At 35.8% G+C, this 12576-nt stretch overlaps 1 pseudogene; it reads right to left on the reverse strand.

Annotated features, from left to right (window-relative positions):
* Positions 1-481: 481 nt before the first annotated feature.
* On the reverse strand, positions 482-9509 carry LOC130730494 (pleiotropic drug resistance protein 1-like; annotated as a pseudogene).
* Between the last annotated feature and the right edge of the window lie 3067 nt (positions 9510-12576).

A 12576-nucleotide genomic window follows, 5' to 3' on the forward strand; every position in this document is an offset into this window, starting at 1 on the left:
GTATTTAAGTCATTTTACAATTATATCTTCTTTCTTTCCTTTCCCTATCAACCAAATCAATCATGAGAAAAGAAAACTTTTCACTTTCTTTCCTTCCTTTTCTCTCAAACCAAACAACTCAAATAATCCTCTCACTTTCCTTTCCCTTTCTTTCCTTTCTCTTTCTTTCCTTCCACTTTTCTTTCCTCTCCCTTTCTTCTCTAACCAAACAGACCCTTAGTGTCTATGAGAAAAGAAAGATACAAAATTTTTACATGACATGAAATTTTAACATGTGAGAGTCCAATCAAATAGAGGCTTGTTCCACATTGGCAATAACAATAACAACAATGGATTACAAGATATTTTGTTGCAGGGTTTGCTCTGAGCTGTCTACAATTAGCAATGAAATGAATTAAAGAAAAATTACAGAAACCACTTTTAAGCCTAATATGTGTGTAAAAATATATCCAATCAAGTCTTTTAATGGTAGAGGAAGAAAAGAATGAATCAGCATATGCATTCATTGATTACATCAAATTTCACTTAGACTATCTATTTATCTAACTATGCTACATTTAACTTTTTTTTTTCTATGAAAAAAAGTTTTGTAACATAGAGGTACATACAGATTGCCCATCAACACAGCTCTCACATAGGGAAGAGGATTTGAACACACAACCTTCTGAAGGGAAGTGATATGTTCTTACCAACTCATCAAACATGTGTTGGATGCATTTAACTGATAAATAAAAGAATATCCAGTAAGCTATGTGAATCTTTCTTATTGGAACATCCTATTCACAAAATTTGATTGGCATTCTTAGCGCCGCTGGAAATTATACATCTTGATTGATATGGCAAAGACCAATGCAAAAACTACTGGGAATGCAACAATGACAGCTGCAACCACACCAAGAAAATCATGCTTGAAACCAAAGTAATTTCTCACAAAGCCTTCAACTGATATTTGTGTTCCATCACTGGATTCAATATTGTGTTTTAAATCTCCATACTGTGAAGCTACCAATCCATACAAACTCCAAGCCACTGGATTAGCCCAATAGTACCACCTCCACCAAACTGGGACCCTCTGTGAATCCATGCAATAAAATAATTAGCTACCTACTTTTATTATTAGAAGGTACAAATATAAAGTGCATGTTTGAAATTCCGTCTACAATTTGATTCTAAAGCTAAAATCAAGTTTTTTGTGAGTGACTTAGTTGGCTTCTGGGTGTCAGAATTGACTTTGAGGAAAGAAAAACTGATGAAAACATGCTAAAAGTGTACTAGGTGTGAGAAAGAAGCCAAAACTTACTGGTTTTGGGACTATGAATCCTGAGAAGAGATTCCACACTGAATAGAATGCAGAGGAAACTATAGTTGATATGTGTTGGTTTGGGGTCACAGCCACTGCCATCATGCCATAGTAGGTGAAGTACAGGAATGTGAAATACATGAAGAAGAGGTACCAGAAAACTTTAGCCACAGTCCATTCATAACCAATCATTGCATAAACTATACAGCCATAAACTATAGCTTGTACAAGCACATATGGGAGCTCAATTAGAACCTGAAAAAGAAGATGAAGATTAGTAAGAAAGTAGAGGTAAACTATTCACACATAATAGAGTAAGTAAAAGCAATAATTTTATATCTTCCTAATTGTTTTTTCTATTCTAAATACATTAAACAAACCTAAATTTTATATGATATTTTCTTTTGAAGTGAATGCTCAAGTTCATTCCCAGCGTAGTCATCAAATTAGTCCTTGAACTAAGCAAAATAGCAATAACATCCTCAATCTATTCTGTGCAGGACACACTCGTCCTCCTTAATCCCTTAATAAGGACTAATTTGATGGACAAAAACAAGGGTGGAGGACAAATGTGACATGCAAGACATAGATTTAGTACCCTCGTGCTGTTTTATTTAGTTTATGGACTAATTTGAAGAACCATATAAATTTTGGGGAAGAATTTGGGAATTCATTCCTCTTCGTCATAAGCAAGATGATTTAAGAGGATATAACAACACTCAAATAAAAGACAAGTTTAGAAAATAAGGAATGTTTGCCTGAGCAAAAACATATGGCAAAGCTGAATACATTCCAGCTGCTCTTTCTCTATAAAAGACTGTTCTCTCAACAGCAACCACTGGCTGCACTGCATTAGCATTCTTGATGCCAAAGAGGAGAACAGCAGCATACATGGACCCCATGGAATTAAATAGATCTTGTTGCTTTTCACTGCAATTATCAATGTCAAATTCTAGTGTCAGATGAAAGAGAAGTCACAGAACAAACAGAAGAGTTTAATTTGAAGCCATAATGTTTTCAAGTTTGATCTTACATGTTGGAGCCAAGGTCCCAAAACATGCTCCCAAGCAAAACAGCTACAGCAGTTGAGTAAAGAAACCTTATGGCAGTGTATATAGGGTTGCGCCAGTAAGACCAGTGTTGTTTCCATAAACAAGCCATGAATTGGGTGATAAAGGACCTTGAATGCTGTGAAGGAAAATAGAGGTCTTTTGAACCAGGACCTGGAGTGCTCAATTCTTTAATGAGCTCTTTGTTTCTCCTGAAACAAATGCCAAAATCCATTTTTATATCAGCAAATATTCTATATTGTGACTCACAACTTGCAACTAAAATCTTCTATTACTTCGTTTCATTATGTGCATTCTAGAAGATTATTTTCCAGTTCTATAGCTTGATTAAACTTTTCATACAATTGAAAATACCTGTATAACTCTGAACTTTTGTACACATCAGCAAAATCAACCTCCAGTTCCATTTCTTTAGCCGAGGAAGTAACTTCCAACATCCATGTTGCTGGATTATAGCCATCTTTAATCTTATTGACACCTTGAATTCCCTTCAAGATTAATAACATGTGGAAATCAGTGAAATTTTACATGGAGCTGAAAACTTGGAGCAAAAAAAATTTGACTTCAATATTCACTATTTTTCATAGCATTTCTATTTTATACCTCAAAGTAACTAATTAATTGGGAAGAATGATGTCCAAGTGTCCCCACATACATTTCTTTTCCTCCTTGCTTCATTAGAAAAAGCTGCATGCATTTCATTGTGAAAAAATTAAAAATTAGAAACTCAGATTGGAAGAGGAAAAAACCAAAATTGCTACATTTCTTGATTCTTCCAACTTTACCTCATCAAAGGATTCAAATATATCAATGCTAGGCTGATGGATGGTACAGACAACAGTTCTTCCAGTGTCCACTGTGTTCCTAACTGTTCTCACTACAATAGCAGCTGCTCTTGCATCAAGCCCAGAAGTTGGTTCATCCATGAATATTATAGAAGGATTTGCCACAAGTTCAACTGCAATAGTCAACCTTTTCCTTTGCTCTGTTGATAGGCCATTCACGCCAGGTAATCCAACTAGTGCATGCCTTAGTGGTTTCAGTTCCACAAGCTCCATGACTTCCTCAATGAACATCTGCAACCATTTGACAGATTCAAACTTAGTAACATTAATAAAAAAAGCTAACCAGAGCATGGAGTTCTAAGGAATGAACATCTGCGGGTGGTCCACATATGAGTGGTCTCTGGTAAATATATCTAGGATCTTAAAGTTCAGGCTAGGCCTAAATCTACCCTAAATCTAACTCAGAAGTGAGAGTTGTTATACCCTTTATAAGGACTATTTTGGTCATACCCTTAAAACATATTTCATGACATGAAACTGATGAAAGTTCAAACCGGTAAATAAAACTGGCTACTGATAAAATGTACTAGAATATTAGAAAAAGCCACACTTGGACATGGACGCAATAAGACTGAAATGGCTACTTCATGGAAATCACAAATGTTCAAACTGTTTAACAGCCTATATCAAACCAAAAACTTAAACTGTAAAATTGAAAGCCAAGATTAGATAAGGCATGGGATTCAGATACCAACCTTCCTGGTTTCAGCATCAGTGTCAGGGGACAATCGAAGCCACGCCGAATAGAGCAAGGATTCATACACAGTAACATGAGGAGAATGAATATCATTTTGCTCACGGTATCCAGAAATCCTAGCAAATGTTTCATGCTTCTTTGGATGCCCAGAGACTGTGATGTTCCCTCCAATATAGCCCCCAGTTTTTCTACCAGCAAGGACATCCATCAGAGTTGTTTTGCCAGCACCTGTGACACCCATCAGTGCAGTGAGAACACCTGGTCTGAAAGCTCCACTAACACCCTTCAGAAGAACTAGCCTATCCTCAGAAACACCGCTGTTCCTCATTTCCTGCAAAGTATTTAATAATTTTTATTTCATGATAATGCTTTGAAAGCTTAATACAAGCTTAAACCACATTATTATATTATTTTGTTTCTACATTACCTGTGGCATGTCAACAGCATACGTTACTTCATCAAATGTGATGGAATGTGGTTCAAAAGAAAGAACCATTCCTCTTTTTCTGTTATGATTTGCCTCTGCAACAATTGCTACTTGTCTAGTGGATGCAGTACTAGGAGAGGTGCTCCCGCTAAAGCTTTCACCGTTTCTCACTGTGAAGTAGCACCAATGTTACCCATGATTTGTTATATAATAGAAAATAAACTATTTCTTATCTACACATTTGACATTACTACATTTTCTATTGTTAAGGGATGAAGTATCTCTATTTGAGTGCTGAGAAAAGCTATATTTTGTTTTACTACCACCATTCTGCTCATTGCTTTGAGGTTCCTCTGATATAACAGTCCTATTCTTCCCTAGTGCTGCATAATGAATTTTGTGATATCAGTACATTCCCTTGCCTTGGCTGAATTATTATACATTTGAAGTGAAGACACTCACGGTTCAAGAAAGTCAGAGCAAGGATATAGCCAAAGTTGAAAAACAATGTGTATCCAACCATGGCCCCAACACCTATCCAATACCAGTATGATTGAGTAAAGAACCCGCGAGATTTCAAAACTTCAACTCCTAGAGGCTCAGTTGAGTTTGGTAGAACCTTTTCATAAGACAAATCAGATTATTTATATGATAAGGAAGGCATAAAAATGAACATAAATATTAGTGAAAAAGATAAAACTTACATGTCTCCATTTATCTCCAAGGAACTCATTATTTACCATGGCATTCTGTCCATACATCATAGGTGATATCCAGAAGCCCCATAGCCACCATTTTTTTATATTGTCTGTGGAAATAAAGCAAAGAAAATAGAGAAGCACTTTTTAGTTTAGAATATAATGGGAGAAATAATGCATTATTTTGTTGTGTACTTATGAATATGATATGATACCTTTTGATAAGACAAAACCACTCATAGAAAAAAGGATGGCAAGTGCAAAAGACCCAAATGTTAGAGCCACTGTCAATTCCCTCCCAACTGCTGCAATGAATCTGAATAATCCAGAAGCCATCTGCTTTACTAGTACCAGAAGAAGGTACTGCCTAAACAATCTGCATTATATAGATCCATAAGTACATATCAATATTTCTTTAGCAGGATTCAAATAAGAAAAATGATTTGTAGACATCTGCATAGTGCAGACATCCAATAAAAACCAAGAGTGAGAAAAAAATACGAGAGGGAGAACTAATAAATGTGATAAGAAGAGAGAGATATACAAAAGTAGGTGGTGTATGTGAGGTGTCTGCGCTGTTTGGTTTATTGTTCAAATAAAGATTGAGACAAAGGAAGAAAAGATCAATGAATGCTTGGAACTTGTAAGAACATAGCCCCTTTACCTTCCAACATGTGGATCAAAGCCAATGACATAGTAGGTGAGGAATACCCAAACACCAACTTCCACAAAAGTCATGGGAATTTTCAGGATCCATGAAGGGAGAGCATAGGCCCATGGAGGGAAAAAGAAATATTCCCTTTGCTTGTAGAAAATAGGAAGCCTTGAAACAACCATGGAAAGTTCTGCCATTCCATTGAACATGGTCACTACCACGGCATAGAACAATGCACCTACATATATACCTCCATGAGTCACTGAGTCTCTATGCATCTCAGTCCTGAGGAAAATGGTCATGGCAATCATTGCCATCACAGCAAGCTAAAAGGAGAAAGAACTAGTCAGTAATTGATTTGAATAAGTACACATAGCATTAGATGACGAGATAGTAAAATCAAAATATCCAAGTCCCTAACATACTTGGCAAAGCTTGAAGATGTAGACAAATGAATTTCTCTTCATGAGTAAATATTCTCTTGATAAGCAAGCTTTTAACAGCTCCCATTTTCCCACACCATACTTTTTGGTTGTCAGAGCAGCAGGGTGGCTCTTAGACTTGTCAAATTCAGTGGCAAGTTCATCACTGAGCCTTCTTCCAACATGAAATGTCTGCAATGCCTCAGAAAACTATTCTGATGTGACAAATCTATAAGGATGCTCTTTGTTTGCCCAATACTGCTCCTGATCTTTCCTTGATGTCACCTATAACATAATAATTTTACTATTCAAAGTTAAATTGTTATTTTTTGTTAGAAATATGATATAAAATCGTTAGCTCATGACATAGTATCGAAGTCTCTATGATAAAGTTGTTTCTCCTACTATTCTAATAAAATAAATTGAGTTTCAGCACAAGGAAGATGGACCTGTGGAGACAATTGAGAGAAGGGACGATAATACTTACTTCCTGCAAAAAGTCTGCAATTCCTTTCCTCTCAGGACACTGAAAATCCATTGATTCAAAAAATTCAAGCACGTTTTCGCGGGGACCTTGGTACACAATGTGACTATCAGAGAGTAAAGCAATGTCATCAAAGAGATTGTAAGTCTTTGGTGCTGGCTGCAGGAGTGAGATGACTGCAGTTCCTTTGAGAATTTGGACATATTGCTTGAGTGAATTCACAATTTGGTAAGTTGTTGAGCTATCCAAACCAGTGGATATTTCATCCATGAAAAGAGCTTTTGATGGTCCAACCAGCATCTCTCCTGTATTCATAGATTCATAATTATGAAACATTCTCACATAATTTGATGAGGTGATTAAACATGAATTAAAATCAGGTTTGTTTACCTGTTGTAACGCGTTACCTTTGTCCACCTGAGATACCTCTTAACATGGCATTTCCTACAACTGTATCAGCACAGACCTCAAGTCTCAAAACCTGCAAAGGTATCGCAAAGAAACATGAGACATCCATATAACAATATTAAATGAATTCTTGAAGATCAGAGAGGGTTTTGTAAGTATGAATTTTACCCTGAGGACATAATCTGTTATCAAATTTGCCTTCTGGCCTTCAGTTGCTACAGCCTGAGTATCGCGTCAAAAGGAAAACCAATTAATCTCTATCTGTATGGAAATACAAAAAACACATCCCTGAGAAAGTATTGCCTCTATGTTACCTTCATGTAGACATCAATATCTGGATCAGGCTTGATATTTGCCTCTTTCTCTCTTCTGGACAGTTCTGCTAATAACTCTGCAGAATGTCAACAACATCACATTTAGTACAATCAAAACTTAATTTTCATCTAAAATGTGCTTTCAAAACTAGATTTAATAATGTCAGCTTGTACACTAAGTGTGTTTTTGGTTTCCTTGGTGAACCTCATAATCAATTCAATTTTGGCAGAGAAAAATCAATTTTGAAAGATGTTTGGGAGTCATTATTGGAGAATCAATTTCAGTCCTAAAATCAATTATGCTAGAAGCTAGAGATAGTAGCTTCTGTGTGAACATGTCAATTGTGAGATTTTACTATTGGATTTCACAACATTACCCTATAAAAATCACTTTTTCATAAACGTATCGATACATAAATCACTTCATTTTCAACTCATTTTTACAATATTAAATTTACCAAGATCAATTTTATCAAAATCAATTGTAACAACGTTGATCCAAACGCGCACTAACCATTACGAGGCCCAACCCCTTGGACTCTTGCTGAGAAGGCCAAGGTTTCTCTTACAGTCATTTCTCCCATGTGAAGATCATTTTGATCAACATAAGCAGCAGTTCTTTGGGGTACAAACTCATTCATCTCATGACCATTGTAAGTCACCTTTCCAGTGAACTAATCAAGAAGCCACACTATATTAGTTCCAAGATTTAAAAATAGAGCTAAAACATGAAAACATTATCTTCTCTTTAATGTACTCTCACCTTTAACTTCGGATCAAGTTTTCCAGCCAATGCCAACAGGAGTGTAGTTTTTCCTGAACTTGGAGGGCCCAAAAGCAGTGTCATTCTAGAAGGCTTTATTATTCCACTAACATCCTTGAGAATATTAATATGTTGTCTTCTACTTGGAAGTACATGAAGAGAGCTCAACAAGCTCTTTTAAAAATTAAAAGAAAAAAAACAAATTAGCACAATAATTAAGTTCTACTCCATCCGTTTCAAAATAACTGTCCACTTTTAAGGTTGCAACGCATCTTAAGAAATGTAATTATTATAGTTAACTTTTTTGAACATTTTGTTTGTTTTCCTATTTTAACCTTTAAAATGTACTTTTATCTCTCTTCATTTATTCTTCTAATAGGGGTATTATAGAGGAAAACATCATTTATTGCTCTCTTGGAATTGTAAGTGGACAGTTATTTTGAAACAAAAGTTTTCTCTTAGAGTGGACAAACGGAGAGAGTACTTCAATAAGTTATATAGCAAGTTCTACTATGAAAGTTTGTACCACTTACCTCCACTATATTTACCGTGAAGTTAGTAAAGGTGGGCAAATTTCTACTTCCTACACGAGCTTCTGCTTCAATGTTCAAGTGCTCAAATCGAACCTCTATTGTGGGAAGGTCAATTCCAACTCTGATAAAGGAAGAAAAACAAGAGGAGAAGCCAGTCAATAGTTGAAATCTTCGATCCTCAAACTGTGTTTTATTTTTTGTCTCACCAATAAAATTTTGACATGTTAATCAGAAACCGTATCATGTGACATGACAAGATTTCATTGACTCCACAGGAAATTAAGGCACCGTTTCGGAACAAAAGATATGTTCCACCAAAATTAAGCATATACCTCTGTTAAAATTAAGAAGAAGAAATGAGAGTGGGATTCTCAATCTCACCTATCAATCCTATGTCTGAGCTTCAGCAAAAACCTCTCATTGTCCTCTTCAGGAAGCCTCACCAGCCTTTCAAGCAAAGCTCTTCTTTCTTGCAACCCAAGTTTCTTGATATCTATCTCAGTGGCTTCCCCTTCCGAGGAAGTCAACAAACCTTTCCTCGTACGTGTAAATGTAGGCAGTTTCTGAATGGCATCCCATTTGAGAGCCTCTTCATCATCTTCCTCTTGGTGGAAGGAGTTAGAGAAGATCTCATCAGCATCACTGTTCCTCCAAAGTGATGAATTTCCAATCCTGAAACTACCCCCACCTTCCATGCCCCCAGAACTAAAGTTTTATCCTTTATGCAATAAATCTGGAGAAAAGGGTGTTGGAAAATTTGAATATCACTTGCTAGCTATAACTTTGTATTTTTGTTTCTGTTGGTCTTGTTTTCTAAGGTGAAAAAGGATCCAATTCCTTTGATTCCCAATGGCTTAATGGGAAACCATATTGGGATAGAGCAAGGTACATGGAGGCTTTCATTTTTTGTGGCTGCGCCTGCGCAAATCATGGGTTCATGTTCCTTAAAGTTGGTCACTGTGATCATGACCATTCCAGCTCCACGTATAGTACAGTTGATTTTCCCTTTCACTTCCTTTGAGGAAAAGGAACTATTAGCTTTTGGATTAACATAACATGAGACGTCATTGATTATGCAAAAAAAAATAGTTATCTTCACATATCAATTACACTTTCACATTGATAAAATGTGAAAAAAATAGATAAATGAGTGATATGATATGTGATGTGATAAAAAAGAAAAAGAGATAGAAAGAAAGAAAAATATGTGAAAATAAGACGAAAGTAAAAATGAGGTGTGAATGTATCAAAATGAGTAATGATATCTTCACACCTCTCTTTCTCTTACATCTCGTTTTCACCCTTTCTTCTTTCTATCTCTCTGCATTTTCTGTCAAATCACACGGTTGGAACAATGACATTCAAGAAAATTACTTAAATCAATTAATGGAGTTCCTTCAGTTTCCATTCTCTTAACCGTTGAGTTTTTTGAAATCAGCTGTTGAAAGGGAAAAATGATTCCTGAACCATAGAAACACCCCTTTTTCCTGCGGATTTTGCTACGGAATTTCCTGCGGATTTTGCATCGGAAAAATTTGAAGGTAAAATTTGTAAGAAAATCCGCAGGAAAGTACTATTTTCGAATGAATTTTCGCAGAAAATGATTTTCCGGCGGTTAATAACCGCCGCTAATAAACCGCATATAAATTCGTAGCAAAATCCGCAGGAAATCCCGAAGCAAAATCCACAGGAAAATGGGTGTTTAGAAGTGTTCCTACTGTATAGTGGTTCAGCAATCATTACTAGTTGAAAGACTCATTTATTTGGTCTTGTTACTTATTTGTCTTTCATGCTTTTAAAAAACCTCTTTAGTGCTCTTGTTTTTTTAGCGTAACTTATGGCTTATGGAAGAGGATTAGAAGACCATGTCTATTTCACTAGGTAGTGGGTCTTTTGTTTTGTAGAATTTTGTCACATCAGAAAGGACGAGTTGTGTTTTTACAAGGGTATAACAAAAACCAATATTGATAAGGATTCAATGAAATTCTCCTTTTTCTTTTCTGAGCATTGTTTTAGAGACTCCAGCATGTGTAGGTTCTGAGTGCATAGTGTCTTGCATGCGCTGTTAACCTTGGAGAGCAAACCCGACACTAGATAGCATCGGAGGTCTACCAAAATTTTGCTTTCAAGGCAGTGGTTCGTCCACGACGCAACTATCCTCCTAATTTTTCCAACACACATCATATCACTTATATCTATTACTACCATTATTCATTTATTTTCTCAAAAATTATTATAGTCATTTTCTACCCTAATTTTTAATTTATTTTTTTAATCATAATTATCCTCTATTTAGACAATCTTATTTTATCTGGGTGTAATAAAGGTCAAAAATCTTCTTAAAAATGTGTTTCTAAAGATCGAACTTTCGACTTCAGAATTTAAATAGACACTTTTAAGTTAACAACTTCCATCAAGTTTTTAAATCAAACTGGTTTAAACGCACGTGTGATTAAAAATTTGAAATGTAAAATAATCAAATAACAAACTGCATATCAGAAAGCTCCAAGCCAATTCCACTCACTATGAAGACGGAAAACTTTACTACTCTTGGATTAGCTGCTCCTAACTCATTGCTTATTCTGAGATTGGCTCCTTGAATGAGTCCTAACAAAAATTGCAAAACCGAGTTCAAATAATTCATACAAATGGAAATAGAATCCAATATCCCATCCCATAGCTCATCCATGGTCTTGGCTGCACCTTCCATGTCCAAATTGTTCTTCCTCAAACAAAGAGTGTGCTTGCTCCCACACTTGAAGCCAAGAGATTTTGCATCACAAAATGCGTGTGACAGTTACCGTAAACATAAGCTATATAACAGTCACGTTCACAGAGGCTACAGAGCATTATGCCATATTGCCATTTGAAAAAAAAGAGACATTAAAACAGACCCTAAATTTGATTAGGTACCAACGAGCACAATGTTTGAAACACATCAAATTATAACAAATGAAATCTTAATGCTAACAAAGACTCAATTGAAAAATTATCAAATCATTCACTCAATTGAAAAAAAAAAAAAAAAAACTTCATGATCCAAACAAAGACTTCATGAACCAATGGGTTTCTTTGTTCGAATAAGTTACTTCTATGACAAGTGTACTACTGACAGAGGCGTCAGTGTGGCAAATGATTTTTCAGATACCACCAGACCAAGAGTGCATCATATGATGTGGTGGTATGCTAAGTTAAACATAGTTGAGAGGAAAAGAAACAGCTCTAGTTTGTAGTCATCTCATTTTAAATTCATAACTGAAGCAAGTAAAAGCGAAAGATCTTAAAACAAGAAACCTTGAAGCAAAAATAACCAAAACTAAGCAGTAGATCTAGTAATGTCAATAGTCCATTGCAAAGTTTCCACCAACATATCTTAAGCAAGCAACAACAATCTCCCTCCTCAACTTCGGTTAACAAGTGGCTAAGCCCATTTGTGAGTGCAGATGCTGAGAGCAAAGATGCCTTTAGTATGTTGAGACACTGCACAACAACAATGCAAAATGAGCAATGGATTAAAATCAAACTAAAAGAAGGCAATAAGTTTTACACTTCATTACCTCCTTGATGCCAATGGTAACGTCTTTTTCGTATAGGTCACTGGGATTAGTTTTTAAATCGCGAAGCAAATGTATGGCTGAAACCGGAGAAATAGGTGTTATAATCAAGTCATCCGTAGCCATGTACATTGCTGGTCCCTCCACAAAACCTTTACCACCACTTTCCGTGAGAGGATCCTTTCAAAATCAAAATCCATCTTCAGAAAATTTCTGCTTTCAGCATCACCACCCCTATAGTCAGTTATAATAAAATTATGAAACTCATAAAAACCATATGTTTTCATATAATGCACATAATATCCTAAATCATTGGACTCATGAATTGGCAGTATCTTGTTTCTTAGTCTGAGATTCGGTCCAAGGCGAGGGTCAACAAGCCTGTGCTTTACTTCTCTTGACTTGA

This window comes from Lotus japonicus, chromosome 1 (genome assembly GCF_012489685.1).
Source record: "Lotus japonicus ecotype B-129 chromosome 1, LjGifu_v1.2".
NCBI classification, from domain to species: Eukaryota; Viridiplantae; Streptophyta; class Magnoliopsida; order Fabales; family Fabaceae; genus Lotus; species Lotus japonicus.